This window comes from Natrix helvetica (assembly GCF_964273705.1).
Source record: "Natrix helvetica genome assembly, chromosome: 11".
Classification (NCBI taxonomy): domain Eukaryota; kingdom Metazoa; phylum Chordata; class Lepidosauria; order Squamata; family Natricidae; genus Natrix; species Natrix helvetica.
The window spans coordinates 8,894,141-8,914,214 of record NC_138562.1 but is presented as its reverse complement, the minus strand read 5'-3'; the positions used below and the strand labels follow the sequence as shown (position 1 = coordinate 8,914,214).

General features: G+C 44.1%; 1 protein-coding gene across 1 annotated transcript in view; it reads right to left on the bottom strand.

Annotated features, from left to right (window-relative positions):
* Positions 1-17,192, bottom strand: part of TENM1 (teneurin transmembrane protein 1) — a 384,715-nt gene extending 367,523 nt beyond the window's left edge. The window contains exon 1 of the mRNA XM_081964396.1: positions 16,823-17,192. The gene's annotated coding sequence lies outside the window, so the exon portion shown is untranslated. The remainder of the gene's footprint in view (positions 1-16,822) is intronic.
* Positions 17,193-20,074: the final 2,882 nt, after the last annotated feature.

Sequence of the window (20,074 nt, the reverse complement as noted above, 5' to 3'; positions counted from 1 at the left end):
ACATGGTGTGCTTCAAAAAAAAATAAAGCGCGATACGATCCCACTCACCGTCAAATGTAAATTAAACACAATATTCTAAGAAAGAAAAATGTACAACAACAACAAAGATTCAGTAGAAGAAGAAAAATGGAATGGCCACAAAGGGCAGAGGAAAAAAGAGGGAAAGCATATTAAAAATTGCATAACAGGAAGAGGAAGTGCCATGATATTTATATGAATTCAACAGTCAAAGCTGAATTAAAATCAGCAGACGTCACCAGGTGAAATTGTAAGAAGTAATTCTACTTTCATATTCTATAAAAGTAGAAAGAGAGAAATGAACCAAGAGAAGAAATTGTAACGGCACGTGAGAAAGACATTGGGGGAGAGGAGGGAGAGGCACAGATTGACAACTGACATGTAAAAGATATCTCATACCACAGAAGGAGGGAGGAGGGAGGAGCAGTTCAGAAGGGACCCTCACTACTTCTCTGGAGAGTAAAAGGAAATGAGGGGGAAAGTACTTTTGATCTTGCAAGATTCTGTTGATGTAACTTTACAGTAAAGAGATAGTATTCCTGGTTATGTTTTTTGTCTGGACTAACTTGAAGGGCTAATAGGTATACAATCTTGCAAAGTTTCTTCTCTGGTAATATTGTACTGTAAACTAGGGCATACAAAACCTTTGCTAGACCAATTCTCAAATACAGCTTGTCTGCCTGGAATCCACACTGTATATCGGATATTAATGCAACTGAGAGAGTCCAGAGGTATTTCACAAAAGGAGTACTCCACTCCTCTACTCACAACATAATTCCTTATGCCACCAGGCTTGAAAGTTTGGGCTTGGAGAACCTAGAATTACGCTGCCTATGGTCTGACACAAAATTATCAGTGTCTGTGTATACAACGTCCTACCTGTCAATGACTACTTCAGCTTCAACCACAATAATACACAAGCACACAGTAGGTACAAACTCAACGTAAACCGCTCCAAACTCGATTGTAGAAAGTACAGCTTCGGCAACAGAGTGATCAATGCCTGGAATGCACTACCTGTTGTTACATCCCCAAACCCCCATAATTTTAACCTAAGACTGTCTACTGTTGACCTCACCCCATTCCTAAGAGGTCTGTAAGGGGCATGCAAAAGTGTGCCTACCGTCCCTGTCCTACTGTCCCCATTTATTCGTACCCATTTACTGTGTTTGTCCCATCAGAGTCGAACTCCAAGCTGTGGACAGAGTTTGCCTTCAATACTCACTTTAACCACTGCGCCATCAGGGCTCTAGACTACAGGTTGCCCTATATCAAAGTAATTTTCCACAAGAAGTTTTGATTTAGTTTTGGTTTGGTTTTGGGGGAGAAGAAGCACATGATGTATAGTTTGGCAGGAAGAGACCCTCCACCAGAAGGCGCACCACTCCTCCCTTCACTGGCCTCAGGATAAACCTTTTTTTTGGGGGGGGGGACGCTGTATGTAAAATTATTAATATGAAAGACGATTACTGGAATGTGACTATTAACACCATCAATATTAAACTCAGTCTGCGCAGATGCTGAAATACACCATGTAAGCCAAGCGGAGAGAGTGGAACAGAGGAGGGGAGAAGAGAGGAGAGGAAGAGAGGGGATAGGAGAGAGGGAAGCAGACATGAGGAAAAGACTAGGAGAGAGAGAAGGAGCGGAAAGAGGAGAGAGGAGAAGGAGAGAGGAAGGGGAAGGAGAGAAGAGAGAGATGGTCGAGGGAAGGAAGGGGGTAGGGAGGAGGCGAGAGGGAGAGGAGGTAGTGGAGCTATGGAATAACTTATAATATGATGTATGGAAAGCAAAAGAGCAAATGAGAGTTATTGTGGGTAGATGGTGAGGAGAATTGATATAATAATGGATAATATATAATAGTGTTTGTTAAGATGTAATGGTATACCTGTGGATACTTGTATGAAAATAAAAATAAAAATAAAAACTTTTGTTTTTAAAAAAAAGGATAAATCTTTTTTTTTTGGGGGGGGGGATGTGTGCAAACCTCAAGGACCTTCACGGAATCCAGGAAAATCTTACCACTTCCCAGGGCAAAATGTTTGTGTTTTTTTTGACTCTGTCATATTTTGAGACAAAATTAAAAGCTTGTTATGCCACAGATGTAAACACAAGCAGATTTGCTTCCTCTGCATATTTCTTTGTGAAGTATTTCATTTTTTCCTTGGTGCAGCCTGAGATTTCCCCAGGCAGACTTCTCTTTGCCTCGTTTTTAAAGCTCCACATTTATCTCTTCCATCTGGTCCACATCTCAATGGGCAGCCAGAATCCGAGTGTAACCACTAACACTTTTCACTCAACCCCTGACTACCCACCGTCTTTCTCAACCAGTTTCCATAGCAACCGGGGGCTGACAAAAAGAAACTAGGGTAAGAAAGATTTTTAAGTTACCCTATTTCGAAATTTCTTCATCAAGTTTCCAATATTCCACTCACTGTTCACATGGAAACAAGGGAGAAGAAGCGAGACAGAGAGAGGTTTCTTGCTTCTTTTACTGAGCACAGACCTATTCCAGATGCACTGAAAGTTTTCATTGCCCAGGTGGTGAGTTGCAAGAGAGGAAGAAATGAGAGGAGCGGTTTGAAGACTAATGTTGCATGTAATAACGAAGTGACTTTTCTGAATGCAAATGCATAGACAGTTTGGAACAGGCTTGTGTTTGTAGCAAAAAGGACAAAAGATACCTGCTTATTTGCAAAAGGAACACTTTTTTAAACTGTAGAAATCTCAAAGCAATTTTTAGCAATTGTAAAAAGAATGTTAATGTTCTGACCTAGGCTTCCTGAGAAAGCATAAATCATGATCTCAGTCCCCAAAACCCTCTTTTATTTATACGGCTGTCAGTTACGGTCATTCACAGTCGCAAGGTTTCACAAACAGTCTGTGAAGGTTCTGACAGATGTCTGCTCGAGTTGCCAGAGTCTTCCAGGAGAATGTTGATAAACACCCACCTTATCTCCCTGGGAATGCTGCCAGAGACCTAATTGCAAAATGCAGAGCAAGGCCAAACTTAACACAGAGTCAAACAAAACTTTTTCAAAGCTTGAACCAACCAGATGAAATAATTGCTTCCTGCAAAAGCTCACATCCTGTTCACTCCTCTTTTATGTCTTATGGGAGGGGCCAATCATCTCCAAGCCTTACTCCAGAGTCGAGCCTGCTTTCTTAATTGTTCTTGCCTTCTGGCACCTCGGTGCATGCACACACTGGGAACAGGCTCCCGCTGTTCTTCTGCCTCGCTGATGTCAGGCTCTGGAGGCTCCGGAGGCAGCAAATCACTACCAGATGGCCTTGGTCCCCTCTCTGCCTCCAACGCAGAGCCCTCGCCCTCTCCTTCCCCAGACTCCAGGACTGGCCCATGTTCCTCCCCAAACTCCTCACTGTCCAACTCTGCCACAACAGTTAAAAAATAAAAACAATTAAAAAGAGAAACACGGTGATGAGCAGGCTTCTGATGAGGTCTATGGAGAAAGTTATCTCCAAAGGAGCAGAGGGGCCATCACAATGGAGGTCAGTGCCACAGGGCCAACACTGGGTATTGAAATTCTCTCTGTATAAAGAAAAGATTCTGAGATAATCCAGTTGTTCTCCAGATAATTGTTTCTTGTAAGTAAACTTCAAGAATGGAATTTTTTTTTGCTCATAAGTGGCTAGGAGGCATGGGATTCCTTCTACCCTCACAGCAAACGATGTAGCCTTTACGGGCAATAAGCGCAGCCAAACTCATTTCTTATTTGCTTTTGGAATTGATTATTCCACAGATTAAGAGAGATTTTCTTTTGTGCAGGATAAGAGCCCTCTTGGCGAGTTTCATTTTTTTCTGGATTATAAAATTAAAAGAAGATTTTAGGATTAAAAGACTAAAGAATGTTTGGTTAAAAAAAACTTCACAAGAGATTTTTTTTTTAAAGTTTAAAACTGACAAAAGGAATAGTTATTTTAAAAATATTATTTTTTACATGAAAATGTGTTGGAAAAAATGTAATCAAATTGGGCAATGAAACCAGACTTCCATGGGTAATTCTTTTTGGTTACAACTAAGGATTACAGACAATTGGTGGAATTTATAAAATAAAAGGTAAATGGGCAGATTGTGTTCCTGATGGTAACTATGGATATGAGGAAAATGGGAAGGAAGGAATTTTCCTTTTTTTCTTTTTCTTTCTCTTGTTTTAGATATTGTGGATTATAATATAATTCAACAACTGGAAAAGCAGCATGAATAGACGGTAGGAGAGATTCCCTGAGACCACTTGCAGAAACAGAAATTCCATTAGATTTATTGCAGAAAATCTTTGATCAAATTAGCAGTAAACTGGCTAAGTCACTTCAGACTAAATTTACAGCTTTAGAGAAAAAAGTAGATGAAAGACTTGTTAAGATGAAAAAGGAGATTTAAAAAGTTTTAAAAATTGAAAAATTCTGTAGAACAAATGACTGGAGATAGAAAACAAGTTAGTGACAATTGGAAAATTTGGATAGTAAGGAAGAAATTATACATAGAGAGACGGAGAGAGAACTAGATAATTTTTCTCTATTGGAAGTGAAATAGGAGGAATTATGTCCAAGATTTAGAGCTATTATTTATATTAATTATACAAGCTTCAGCCATTTTTTTTAATTGGGAAGAAGAAGATACAGAGGCAGAGAAAAGTTTATATAAATTCAAGATTTGCAATAACAAGAAATATTCCAAGAGCTGTTTTAGTGAGAGAAGCAAGAGATCAAGTTTTCCAACAGCATCTTAATACAAGATTGAAGATTGATAATATAGATATAATTGTCCTAAATGAAATTCCTATCAGACCTCTAGGTAAGAGAAAAATGATTTTTTTTTAATTGAAGGATTCAAGTGGAAAATGATCCCATTTGATTGGGACAAATTAGAAGGTGTGATTTTTTTTTTTACTTATAAACAGTAGAGATTTTGAATTCTATTTTTTAAAAAATTGGAAAAATGTATTAAAGAACCAAAAGAGAACAAATTGACATCTCAGAGGACACAACACAGAAATAACAAAAGAGGCAGAGAGAGAACTCTTTGTTTAAAAGGCATGTAGATTACATGGTATGACTTAGATCACCTTCACAACTTTAAGACCTGTTGTCAGCCTCTATCTCGCATGCTTGCTATCGGCTGCCATAATAACAGGGAGGGTGGGGGCTCATGGTATTTGGGAGGGAAAATGCCCTGATGGAGATATCTCGAAGAAGGGAGTTTTGTTCTCACCATCTTCTGCGCATGCTGATGGGTCATGTTTGGGTTTGGTCAAGGCCAACTGTCTTTGCATGCCAACTGAATGAGGCCACCTGAAGATGCACCCTACATGACACCCATGGGAGTTGAAGATTAGACATTGGGTCAGTATAACCAGGGGGAGGGACTTGGGTAAACGTTTGATATGTACAAGTTTGCACTTCTTTGCTTCAGATCTTGCTTCACTTTTGCTGTTTTCATTTCATGTCCAGTAAAAGTACCTTTTCCCTAATTAAATGGAGTTGGGGGTTTTCTTTCTTGGATAATGAATGAGGCAGGCCTGACACTTGTGGACTTCAATTCCACGGTTCTTAAATTTGCCAAGATTGGATGCCCCTGATTTATACTATAGTTTGCATAGTGCTTTCTCCCTGAAGCTGATTAAAAAAAAACACACAATAGTGGTAGCATGAATGTCCACAAGGGCAGAACAGGTAATCCTCAACTTACGACCACAATTGAGCCCAACATATCTGTTGTTAAATGAGACATTTGTTAAGTGAGTTTTGACCCTTTTTATGACTTTTCTTGCAGCAGTTTGTTAAATGAACCACTGCAATTGTTATGTTAGAAGCACGGTTATTAAGTGAATCTGGCTTACCAATTGACTTTGCTTGTCAGAAGATTGCAAAAAGTGGTCACATGACCCCAGGACAAGGCCAGGGTCCTAAATATGGGTTAATCTGTTAATGGTTGTATTGTCCTGAGGGTGTCACGTGATTGCCATCTCTCTAAGGGGCCAGGAAGCAGGATTTACTCAACAACTGTGTGATTCATTTAACAACCATGAAAAAAAAAATGAGTGTGTTTTACTTAACAACCATATTGCTTAGCAATAGAAGTCCTGCTCCATTCACACGAGTTGAGAATTACCAGCATATAGAAGTAGAAACATTCAGCCCTCTATTGTGAATGAGAGCACTTCACAGTGCAACATTTGGTCGCAGGTGCGCTGGCCAAACCTTTTAATATTAAATTTTAGAGTTAAGCATTCCCTTTGAGATTATTATTTTATGCTTTACCTTTTCAGCCAGGATTTCAAAATAGCTCACACTTAAAATACTAAGCAGTGCCTTTTAAGATCTCAATCTTTCATGTAAAATCCCACGGTTCTATCAAACCACTTTGGATTCCACTGTAATGGAAACCAAAAACTCTTTTTTTAAAAAAAAAGAACCTGAATATTTTTACAAGCATCATGCTATACTTTTCATTTACGGTACATTTTAAAGATTTTAAAAGTTTCCATGTCTTGTGTCGTATGTAGATCATAGCTCAGCCTCACCTGAAAAGTCCTGCTTGTATACCTTAGCAACTTTGGTCCTATTTTATATTGTTACACCTGCCCCCAAGTTTGGTTTATGATTACTAACAAATTCACAGTCTATTGAGGCACACAGATCTTCTGAGCCCCTTTGCTTTCTACCTGGGCTTTCCAGATAGATGTAGTTAAAGAAGACAACAGTTGGCCAACAGTTCAGAAGTTCACTCCTTGACTTACAATCACAATTGAGCCCAAAATGTCTGTTGCTAAGTGAGACAGCTGTTAACTGAGTTTTGCCCATGGACCTTGCTTGTCAGAAGGTCACAAAAGGGGATTGCATGACCCTGGGACATTGCAACCATCGTAAATCTGAGTCAATTGCCAAGTGTCTAGACTTTGATCAAGTAACCATGGGAATGCTGCAATGGTTGTGTCAAAAATGGTCATATGTCTCTTTTTACACTGCCACTATAACTTGGAACAATCACTAAATGAACTGTTTTAAGTCGAGGATTATCTGTAATCAGGGACATATATCAGTTCCTACGGTTGCAGGAACTGGGTATGTCTAGTTTAATGAAAAGAAGGACTAGGGGAGAGATGATAGAAGTGTTCCAATATCTCAGGGGTTGCCACAAAGAAGAGGGAGTCAAGCTATTATCCAAGGCACCCAAGGGTAGAACAAGAAGCAATGGGTGGAAACTAATCAAGGAAAGAAGCAACTTAGAACTAGGGAGAAATTTCCTGACAGAACAATTAATCAGTGGAACAACTTGCCTCCAGAAGTTGTGAATGCCCCAACACTGGAAGTTTTCAAGAAGATGTTGGATAACCTTTTGTCTGAAACGGTATAGGGTTTCCTGCCTAGGCAGGGGGTTGGACTAGAAGACCTCCAAGGTCACTTCCAACTCTGCTATTGTATTGTATGTTGGGGCCCCTATGGTGGCCTAGGCTGATCTGGGGAATCCATTGTCTTCTTCCTTCCTTCCTTCCTTCCTTCCTTCCTTCCTTCCTTCCTTCCTTCCTTCCTTCCTTCCTTTTCCTTCCCTCTTCATTCTCCTTTCTTCCCCTCTTTTTTTCTTCCTTGCTTTCTTCCCATATTTTCTCCCTTTTCTTTGTCTTTCCTCTTTCCCTTTGTCCTTTCCCTGTCCCTTCCTTCTTGGATGCTCAAACGCAACAGGGGAAACATTTCTTCTTTTTCTTTTGCTTTGCTTTTAGTTTGCTTTGGTAGCCTTTTGCCAGAGAAAAACGGGCCATGTGCAGCCCTCCCGAGCTCTGTTTTAGCTGATAGAGGGCTGCAGGAGGCCATTGCGGCTGAAAACGCATGCAGCCCTCCCAAGCTCCATTTTCACTGGCAGAGACACCACGGGCCGGTCCTTCGCTGTATCCAGGGTGACCCCACGGGCCACATCGAAGCACCCTGGGCCTTGAGATGGACACCTCTGGCCTAGACTCAATACTTACTAGAACTTGCCAGAAGATAAAACTAGATGTAAATTGATAAGTCTAAGCACACACTCGATTTCATTTGGGGGGGGGGGTTGCGTTGCCGTTTTGTGTGAACCAGGCCACGGCGGCCTACTGGGTAAGCCATACTTAAAACAAAAAAGTGGCTCAGCATGATGTAAACATCTGCAATTAATGGTCTAAACTCACTTAGTAGGCCTCATGGCTGAGTGGAGATGTTAGCTAACGCAAGTGCAACACTTAACGTTGCATCTTAATGCCTCTCCAAGATAGCATCAAAGGAATAATGAAGTGTACCTCCCCATGACTTTCAAGAGTAGTTGTGGGACTAAGTAAGGATACAAAGTCTGAAACAGAAACCAGAGATATTGGACAGGAAACAGAAGTGGCATTCAGCCGGTTTGGACCGGTTTGACAGAACTGGTAGTGGAAATCAAGGGTAGACCTGCCTACGCAGCCTGGCTCTACGCCATCCTATTTAGCATGTTTTTGAGGCTGGGTGCATGCACGGAAGCAAAGCGCATGCGCAAAGGGCCATGCGCACCAGCCAACTGGTGGTAACAAAATGTGAAACCCACCACGGACAGGAAATCTCTCTGAGCCTTTGCATCTTTTCTTAGAAGATGATTCCCAACCACGTATGTTCAGAGGATGCTCTTTTTTTTAAAGGAGTTAATTAATTTTCATCAAGGTTGTGCAATGCTTTGGATTCAATTCCCCCAAAAAATTGATTTATGGAATGCAAGCAGCACTCTTTGGTAACATCTTAAGGCAGCAACATCTTCCTCCCCCTACCACCACCAAAAAAAAAATCAGAACATGACCAGCTGGTGTGTGCAGTCGTAGAAATAGAGGCAGCTGCTTTAATGAGATACTCAATGGGTTTGCATCTTAGAATTGAAACCAGAGCATTTCATGGATCTAGCAGTCATGTAATCGTCTCATCTGTCACATATCACAGAAAGATCCCGCCCTGGACATAACATTTCAGGGGCAATCTAATACTGAAGAGTGGACTGATCTCATTGGTCCATTTTAAATACCCAAGAAGATAATACTAGAAGGAAAATGAATATGAGATTCTGGGCAGCGCAAGAATGACCCACTTCCCCCAGATGGATGTCTTAAATTCTCTCAGCCGCTGAACACCTTTTAATTGACTTTCATTGAGCCCAATGAGTCTCGATGTGAAACTTTCAGAAGAAATCTCCGATCATCTCCATTTTTACAATGCCTTTATTTAAATCTATCCTCCAGGTTGAAGAATTCCAAAGGATGGGAACTATCCCCCCCAGGAAGCTTCTCTGGCTCCTTCCTCGTTTGGTTTTCCTTGGCTTTGCCCTTTTTCCTCTCTGCAAAATTCTCCGAAATGGGATGGTCTCTTAATATTTGAGATGCAGCCGCCTTCTAAATGACATAAGGCAGCCCTACGTTACACTATGGTAGTCCTTGACCTGCGACAGTTCATTTAGTGACTGTTCAAAAGTCACAGTGGGGCTGAAACAGTGACTTATGATCATTTTTCAGACTTAAGACCCTTGCAGCATCCCCATGATCATGTGATCAAAATTTGGACGCTGGGCAAATGGTTCATATTTATGACGGTCGCAGCGTCCTCGGGTCATGCAATCCCTTTTTTGCGACCTTCTGACAAGCAAAGTCAATGGGAACCCAGATTCACTTAACAGCCATGGTATTAATTTAACAGCTGCACTGATTCACTTAACAACTGTGTCAAGAAAGGTCATGGTAAAGGGTCCCCTTGCACATATGTGCTAATTGTTCCTGACTCTAGGGGACGGTGCTCATCTCCCTTTCAAAGCCGAAGAGCCAGCGCTGTCCGAAGACGTCTCCGTGATCATGTGGCTGACATGACTAAATGCCAAAGTCACATGGAATGCTGTTCCCTTCCCACCAAAGGTGGTCCCTATTTTTCTACTTGCATTTTTACGTGCTTTCGAACTGCTAGGTTGGCAGAAGCTGGGACAAGTCACGGGAGCTCACTCCGTTACACAGTGCTAGGATTTCGAACTGCCGACCTTTCTGATCGACAAGCTCAGCATCTTAGCCACCGAGCCACCACGTCCCTATAAGAAAGGTCATAGTGTGGAGCAAAACTCACTTAACAGTTGTCTTGCTTAGCAGTGCAAATTTTGGGCTGAAATGTGATTTTAAGCCAGGGACTATCTGCCCTATGTTATTATTTGCAATTCCATCACTTTCCTAAGGATTTCTCATACAGAAGAGTCTCTTCTTGTAAGCGCTGCAAACAGACTTAATCTCTTCACTGAGCAAACCTAAATATTCCTTACTTTATCGGAAGGGGGAAAAAAATGTTCACACAGAACTCTAAAACTGACCCATGGTGTTCAAAGCCACTGTTTGAATTTTATTCTTACCAACAAACCACACCGAGTCCGAGAAACAACATTTTTTTCTCCTTTCTCTTTTACTCTGGGTTGTTGTTTTTTGCTTTTTTTTTTTTTTTTGCCTCGGCCATCTCAGTTGCTTCTGTTAAAAGCACCTAGAGACCAAAAGGAAATACAATTAATCTCTCCTTAGTGGGGAAGACGCTGTCCGCTGTCCGCTGTCCAGGTGCTAACAGCAAATGGGCAATTACAAGGCTGCTGCTATTTTTCTTGCTTTCGTGGTGCTTAAACTTCAGATCAGACTTAGACAGGGTAGCTTTTCAACTAGAGGAGAATCCTCTTTGGGATAGAGCAGTCTATCTCAGTCAAACTCGGTCACCCGCTGGCCACCTGCAGGACAGAGGTGGTATTCAGCGGGTTCGTACCGGTTTGGGTGAACTGGTAGTGACGGCAGTGGGAGGCTCTGCCCACCCACCCAGACGTCATCACAGACGCTCTGTGCTTGTGCTCCCAGTTCCAAACCGGTAGCGAAGGCAAGAGGATTTCATGCTTGGTCCACGCCCAGTTTAGTGAAGAGGGGGGAGTCCCGATACGTCATGTGATGCTGCCATGACAACGTGAGTTTGACAACCCTGGGATAGAGGATGGGGTCGCCGTCTACAACCAGTGTAGGGAACCTGCAGCCATCTCCAAGTTTCTGCTCTTCATGTTCAACTAACCCTTATCGTGTTTCCTGTGGATGCTGGCAAATGGTTCAGTGACACTTGGGGGGGGGCACAGGCTCCCCACAGGCTTTCTATGGGAGAACTGAGACGGTCAGCTTTTGGTCCTTCCCAAAGATAACAAACATCCTACTTGCAATTGCAAAGTGGGAAAATGTGCAGAAAATGCATTCAGAACTAAGACCTACCCTTGCACTGTTTATTCTCAAGTATGAGACTGCCATTATTTTCTCCAAATAAAATATAAAATATTATATAAATAAAATCTATCTATATAAAAACGTCTGTATGTATGTGTGTTCCAGCATAACTCTGGAACGCCTTGAACAATTTCAACCAAACTTGGTACACAGATGACTTACTCTCTGGAAACAAATACTGTGGGGGTAAGGCACCCCTAATACCCCTCGGGGGGGGGGGTGTCCTGCTAAGATACAGCCTTTTGTGCCTTACAATGTCTTCTACCGTACTGTGGTAAAATGGCTTCTACTGTGGAGTACCGTGGAGTCGCCATTGGTAACAGCTTCACAATACTCCACAAGGGGACTCCCTCTGGTAAGGGGGGAAATCCAACATTAGAAATTAAGGTGGTATCACTTTTGTTGATGCTTCTGGGGGCACAGGGAAACATTTGGAACTAATTTAATTGTTGCTGAAATCGGGGCTTTTCCTGTCTAATACAGGATTAAGATAAATAAATACCTGGGCAACTAGCATTATCAACTAGTTGCCCGGGTTATCAACTAGTATAAATATAAAATAAACATAATTGAAACAAATAACATAAAAAACAACCTTTTACTGAAAGGAACAAAAGTTAGCAAAACCATTAAAATTGGGTGAGACAGAGGTCTAATTTGAATTAGGTCAGTTTAGGATTCAGTCTTGTTAAAACTTACTTCCAATGGAAGTAAGTACACAGTGGAAATGATAGCTAGATAAACTTGTATTAAGGTCGGATGGGAAGGAGAAGAACTGGTGCTGTCCTAACCACTTAAATCAGCCAGGAAGTCAACTTGGCAATGCATCAGATTAGCAGTCCAAGACAATGAAACTTTAGTACTAGCATTCCTCTCTTGGAGATAACAGAATGGCAACCTGTTTAGAACGAATTGTACGGAAAGGAGGAGGAAAACAGCTCTACAGACAAATAGGGGGTCCTGTTTGCACCCGGCCATTGCTCTGAAAAGCAGAAAGGAGCATGCAACTGCTTCCCAGGAAGGGATGTTGTGGTCACGAAGAGCCAGCACTGTCCAAAGATGTTTCCGTGGTCATGTGGCCGGCACGACTCAACGCACGGAACGCTGTTACCTTCCCACCAAAGGTGGTTCCTATTTTTCTACTTGCATTTTTTACGTGCTTTCGAACTGCTAGGTTGGCAGAAGCTGGGACAAGTAATGGGAGCTTACTCCATTATGTGGCGCTAGGGATTCAAACCACCAAACTGCCAACCTTTCTGATCAACAAGCTCAGCGTCTTAGCCACTGAGCCATCGCGTCCCTTTCCCTCTTTAGATTAGAACCTGTCAAAGACCATCAGAGATACAGCTTGGCCTCTCGGTTATCATACGCAAGTCTTAAAGACTGCGGAAAGCAAGTATGAAGAGAAGCCATATATTAATGGAATATTAACAGCATTATAAAGATGCCCACAGGACTGGTTGCCGAAAAAGGTTATCAAACCCAAGTAGACAAATCTCCCTCCCTACTCATCCTGAAACTGGGTTTGTAGATATATTACAGGAAGAAAAAGACTATCCTCTTTATGATGTGCCTTCGTCCTGGAAATCATGAGGTTGGGTGGAAAAAGAGACAGCGGGTAAGATGCAAACCTTTGCATTTCACCCTTCAGAAGGACAGTCATTCTGCCTCAATTAACATCCTTTTCCAAAATGATTCTCTCCCCCCCCCCCCTTAGTGTTCAAAGGTTGTCTATGACAACTTCACAGTTAACTGTATCACCACTCTGCAAACAGAGCAAGCCTCCAGGAGAAAACACAAATCATATCTCCTATCATTTGCATATCTGTGCAATCTGTTCCACTAATTACTAGCTGGATGGCAGAAGGGGAGAGAAAAACCACAAACGATCCCAGGTGTGTTAGAGGGATGCAAACGCCAAAAAGGAGCAATCGCAATGGTTTAGAATCTGAGATCTTTCTCCCACCCGAGGGAGGGAAAGTCACATACAATCAGAAACCCTTCAAATAGTGTTTATTTCCTGCCTTTAATTAGCCTACAAGTCCAATTCTACAAATAATGAAGACCCTCACGGTGCCACAGAGACCAAAGCCCTTTAAGATCTACAAAAGCTTGAAATCATAGGGTGTGTATTTGCTAAGCCTGCTACAGAATTCGCGGCTGGCTTGACTGCACTCAACAAATCTAGGAGTACAAATTTTCTTTCCTCTTAAGTTCCAACACCATTAACCTTTCCCTCGTTCGTTATTTTTAAGGGGAGACATGGAAGTTAACACTTTTTTAAAATACAAGAGGTATTGATCATTTAACGAATCATAAACTCATTTCTCTTCCTCCTTCATTGGTGAGTCGTTCAACTTAAAATATTGCCAGTGTCACACAGGATGAAAATATGATGGATGCCCTGGTTAATTCTTCACAAAAAGTTGAAATTTCCGGCTACTTCCCCCGATGCAAACCTGATAAAAAAAATGATGAAGGTGTCAAGCTAAAAACCAGGAGATGGTGAGTTCAAGTCCCGCCTTAGCGTTGAAAGATGGCAGGGTGACTTTGGGCCAGTCCCTCTTTTTCAGCCCAACCCACCTCGCAGGACTGTTGTGGTGAGGAAAACAGGAAGAGGAAGAAGGAGTATTAGGTGTGTTGGCTGCCTTGAGTTATTTATAGAAATGACAAAGGCACGGTAAAGATAAACAAATAAAAATAATATAGAATTAACAGAAGTCAGTCCAACTACATGCAGTGATGCTTACACCCAGAAAGCTTGCAAAGGATTCAGTTAATACCTACTCACTACTTTTCCTATAATCTAGCAGTAACAGGATGAAATGCAAAATTTTTAAAAAGTCCCAAATATAAAATCCCCCACATAATGAAAAAGCTAAGCAAGAGATACCGGTAAATAAGACACGGCTTCACAATTTCCCCTCCCTGAATACTATTTGCAGCCATGTCATACTAATGCTTGGAACTTCCTTCTTAAATAAAGCACTTTGCTACTAATGTGGTGGGAGAGATTAAACGAAGAAGTGGATGCAAATTAAATTGCTTCTACAGGAGTTCTGCACAAGATAGCACCTAGAAGAGGTTTCTTTCCCCCTAAGATCATTCATAGATCGCAGAACGGAACATCGGAAAAGATACACCACGTTAGACAGGAAGCAAGAGCAACTTGAATTACAGCCATAAAATTATCATTTATTAGTAGGTTCTCTCACAAGCATGTACCTTCCTGGGTGAGGTTAACACGTCGTTTTGTTCTCCAATCTCGGTGCACTTTGAAAGCAGACTATATGCTGTGTTTAACTCAATAATGAGATTAGCCAGTAAAACAAAATCCAAAAAGGATTTAGACTTATTTCCAGAGAGACAAAAGAAGTGGAGGGAAGAGAAAAAGGCAGAAACAGCCAACACATCTTCACCCAATGGCTGAATCCGTTTTCATGCAATCATTTCCCTAGCTTGTCAAAGAAAAATACAGAGAAAAGATTCATATAAGCGCACAAGAACTGTCTCTAATAACAAATTGTGATGTGAGAGATGATCATTTGCAACACAGATTTTTTGCTGAACTAACAAAGGGAAGGGGGGGGGGGAAGGCAGCCACCCCTGATAAAAGGAGTGGTGGGAGTCCACAAAGCTTTAAAAATCAATACGAAAAACTATTTCTGTGGTTCATGGCAAACAGCAACGTTGATCCCTTCCCTACACATACGATGTTGCCCGTCCAACCTTTTCTGTGATCATCATATCATAACAGAGAAAATCAACCATTCATTTCCAATGCATCCAGTGGTTCTCTCCAGTGTCCAGCAAAACCAAGCCAAAAATCATTTAAACATGAGGGGGGGGGAACCCATCACTTCCTGAAATGCTAAATGAAGAAACTGGACCAGCTCGAACAAAGGTAAAACCACAACATTCACATTTGAGAGAGGTAGAAAGTAGCCACTGATGGATGAGAAGGTGAGAGAAGGAGGGGTCACCACAAAGGTAATTTCTAATTCCTTTTGACTCTGGAAAGGGCTGGGAAGGATGAGAAATAGGTGGCCATTGCTACCCTTTTACCAGGGAGCAAGTCACAATTTCTTTCCTACCAGCTTCGCGATAATTTAAAGGGGAAAAAAAACGCCCCTATCTATCACATTAATTCTACCAGCTGGGAAGCTTGGTTGTGTGGCACCACACTTCAACACAATACAGTAAATATGGTTCAAGATACGTCAGCCTGAATTCACTTCTTCATGGACTTGGGACTTACTAAGCTAGTTGTTACCACAACTGCCCTACAACATGGGCAGGTCAAAAAGACATTGCAACCCCCACCGATATTTAAACGCAAGCCTTCAATGTATTTTTTTTTTTGAAACAGCACCGATACATTGTTTTTAAAAAGAGGATGCTTGGCACTATACCTGGGCAAGAGGGACTTCATCAAAAATAAAATAAATACCTAGCAAATGAAATAAGAATAAAATAAATATCTAATTCACTTATCCAGAACTAATAAAAGGGAAATGAAGCCACGAGAAGGGAACCTATAGGCTGGAAATGTTTACAGTTGGCCAAAGCACATTTTCCAAGCTCAGTATCTGTATTCAGATCTGGGTGTTACTTAACCAAATCTGTAGTAGAAATATCCCAAGAAACAGAGCTGATTTGGCTCAGCTGTCATTCTGTTACATATTGAAAAGAATGTATAGAATAAGTATCCAACCTTTGGAAAAGCAAAACAAAAAAACCTCAAGCATTCCAAAGTGTAAATAACCCAGAAGTAGCATAGGTTTAGGGACACTCTCTTTTGCAGAGAAGCACATCCCCAACAAACTCATTTCAAGGCTTGGTGGGTAATGGGTGGGTACCAGTCCTTTTTATTTATAAGCCGGCTAAGAAAACCCAGACAAACGTACAGCTTGTGGCTCCCTCTGACCCGCAACATTCAGCCGCGCAGGCAACATCCGCCAGGTTTAACAATAGGTTCAACAATAGGGAATCAAATCCAGCCTACCTCACAACTCAGGACCCCATTCTCCTCTGCTGCCGGTGTACCGTTCCAACGTTCGTTTCCAGCTAGTACACGTGAAAGATTACATCACGCGCACCCGAGCTACACAGGGCGGGCGTGTGTTTGTGTTTTGTGTGTGTGTGTGTGTGCATCACCCTCAAACACAAGGGACAATACCAGGAATAAAAGTAAGGGTGCAGCCTGTAGGACCTTCCCAGTCACTTCGCCAGAGCTTCGCCCTCCTTCGGGGCGCTCCCTGAGCCCCGAAACCTCGTCTCCGGGTCTTCCTGCCTTCCAGCCCCAAAGGGAGAGGAGGGCGGCTGCCATTCACACGATCCACCCGTTCCACCTGGCGACTGGGGGAGGGGAGAGAGAGCTGGCTTCCCCCGAGTCGCCCCGCCAGCCCCACACCACTCGCAGCCTCGCCAAGCGGCGGACTGCGGCTTCCTCGCGCGTCGTGGGAACCCGACCCAGGGGGAAAAAAAGGGGGGCGTCCGCCGCTCCCCGCCGGAGTACAACTTACCTGTCCGTCCACTGGAACTTTCAGCTGGAGGAGCAGCAGCAGCAGCAGCGCCGCCTCCGCCCCGCGCGGGTCCGCCGCTCGCCAGGCATCTCGCGCGCTCCTGCCTGCCTCCCGCCGCCGCTACGCCGAAGGCGAAGATAAATCCACATCGCTCGGGAGGCGACCCAGGCGGCTGCCGCAGCTCGCCCGCATCCCCCGCCCGACGCCCCTGCCCGGGGCTCAGCGCCGGCGGAAGCCTCCCAACGGCTTGCGAGCGCCCGAGATGCCGAAGAGCGCCGCCGCCACCGCCTCCTTTCTCCTCAGCCCTGCCCGAGCCTCGCGCCGGCGTCGCGGCCACTGCTGGCTGCTCACCCGGCAGCGGCGCCGACCGCTCGGCACCTCGCCTTTTGCCGCCGCCGCCGCTAATGAGCATGCCCGGGAGAGGGGAGAGCGGGGCATGCGCGGTTGCCGAAGCCGACGTCGCTTGCCTTCACCTGCTTTTTTTTTGCCAGGCGCCGGGCAGGTGGCCCCGAGCGAGCCAGCGACACAGCCCCGGCCGGCCCGCGGGCAAAGGAAAGGAGAGCGGCCGGGCCGGGCCGGGCCAGAAGGGGAGGACGCGGCTCCCGAGAGGGGAGGGGGGCTCCCGCTTGCCTTGGTGCCCGAGAAGGCAGCGGCTCAGTGGCTAAGGCGCTGAGCTTAAGAGGAACAGGGTTGGAAGGGAGCTTGGAGGTCATCTAGTCCAACCCCCTCCTCACGCCGGAGACCTATACTAGGGATTCGAACCCCCGACCTTTCTCATCGACAAGCTCAGCGTCTAAGCTTTTCGATCACAAAGGCCGGGGTGGCGGGTTCGAATCCCTTGTAGAGGTCTCCGGCGTGAGCAGGGGGTTGGACTAGATGACCTCCCAGGTACCTTCCAACTCTGTTAGTGTTAAGAGAAGGCGCTCCGAGGAAAGAGCCCCCCCGGTGGGTTGCCAGGCGGCCACAGGAGCATCGCGTTGCCGGGCGGGGCGGGGGGGGGGGAGCAACAGGTATTAGAGCGGAGCAGCCTGCGGGAAGCCGAGCAGCGCCTTCCCCGGAATGGCCGGGTTCAGCCCCGGTTCTTTCCGCCCGCCCGAGCGGCCGCTGGCCAAACCGAGGCAAGGAAGCGGCTCTTCCCCTCCGTAGGCAGGCAGGCAGGCGGCCGCTGGAAATCGCGGCGTGCGGCGCCTGTAAAGTCTCGCCGCGGAGGCGCTGAGCTTCCCGGCCGGAGGCGAGGAGAGCGGCGGCGGTGCGGTTAGTAAGCGAGAAGAGGCTGGCGGAGGCTCCCGGCGCCCATACGGCCCTTTGGCTGAGATTTTGCGGCTCTCGGATGAGAGGGCGGAAGGAAGGCCTTTTCTGGTTATTCTTTATGCCCGAATACATTTTGGTTTACACCGAGAAACCGAGCAACAGTTCAGATCCATTTTTGACTGTACTTTATATCTATCTTCTATCAAGCCCCATCCCATCCTATCCCAATCCTTCCTTCCTTCCTCCTTTCCTTTCTATCTTCCTTCCTTCCTCCTTTCCTTTCTATCTTCCTTCCTCCCATCCATCCTACCTTCCTTCCTTCCACTTCCTTCCTTCCTATCTTCCTTCCTTCCTTCCTTCTTTCCTTTCTCCCTATCTTCCTTCCTTCCTTCCTTCCTATCTTCCTTCCTTCCTTTCTTCCTCTTCCTTCCTTCCTCCTTTCCTTTCTATCTTCCTTCCTCCCATCCATCCTACCTTCCTTCCTTCCAATCTTCCTTCTTATCTTCCTTCCTATCTTCCTTCTTTCCTTCCTTCCTTCTTTCCTTTCTCCCTATCTTCCTTCCTTCCTTCCTTCCTTCCTTTCTTCCTTCTTTCTTTCCTTCCATCCATCCATCCATCCTTTCTTCCTCCCTCCCTTCCTTTTGTAGTAGCCCTAGAATGAAAACATCCCAATTTTCTTCCTAGGGTACTTGGAGGAGGGGCTTTAAGATATAAAATAGGAGTCTCCCCCCCTCCATTCCTTTCTAGTATTGATTATGTTGCCGAGATGGGTGATGAAATGTCTGCAAGAAAACAACCAAACTCAGAAAACACCCAGGACCTCCCTCATTTCCACCCTGAGCTACAAATATTCTCCTTTATTGGAACCTTACGGAAAAGAAATCCCCAAGTACCTTGAATAAAATGTGGGGGTAATGAAGAACCCTCATTCACAGAAAGAAAATATAAACTTTTCAGCAATTGCAAAACAGGTTTCATCCTAGTTTTGGTAAAGTCACTCAAACTGCCTGGCTTTGCCCCTTCCTGTCTCAAATTAATTTGAACCCCAAATTTGCTAAGATGAATGCTGAAGGACCCTCTGAAGCACTGGTGAAATTCAATTTTTTTTACTACCAGTTCTATGGGCGTGGCTTGGTGGGTGTGGCAGGGGAAGGATACTGCAAAATCTCCATTCCCGCCCCACCCTGAGGCCAGCCAGAGGTGGTATTTGCCCGTTCTCTGAACTACTCAAAATTTCCACTCCCAGTTCTCCATAACCTGTCAGAACCTGCTGGATTTCATCTCTGCTCTGAAGCCTGTTGTTAATGTCCCAAGGATGCTAATGCGGGGACTCCGGTGGGACACTTTATTCAGGGGTGGGCTGCAACGGATTAGGAGGCACACTAGGCTATGCCCACCATGGCCATGCCTACCCAGCAACCGAGCAGAGAACCTGTTGCTGAAATTTTTGAAGCTCACCCCTGACTTTATTCCAAGCCAGGAAAGAGAAAATAATAATTCTCTTTTCTCAGCTTCATGTTTCCCCATCCCCAAATCGTTCCATCCATCATCATTCGATGAATGACTTTAGATTCTTTTTTTTGCATCACTGGCAGTGCACACGCTTCTTTCTGCTTCCTAAACAAAAGTAGAGGCCTTCTAATGCACTTTTGGCACCTCTACATTCACACTTTCAAACAGGACAAGATATTTCTTCCTCACTTTCTTTCTCTTGCTAAAAGCTTTGCCTGTCCAGTAAACTTTCCTACATCTGCCTTGGCTTTTGAAACCAAGAGATCTGTAAATTCACCCTAACAGTTTCTCTGAGGTTTTGTTTTTCTTCTTAATTGAGTGTTGAAATTGTAATTTTGTTCTACAATCCTACACGTAATGTTACTGCTTTGCTTTTGACTTGATCTATCTGCAAACCCTTGCGATATACAGGTAGTCCTCGACTTAACGATGGCTACATTTCTGTTGCCAAGAGAGACGTTTTAAAGTGAATTTTGCCCCATTTCACAG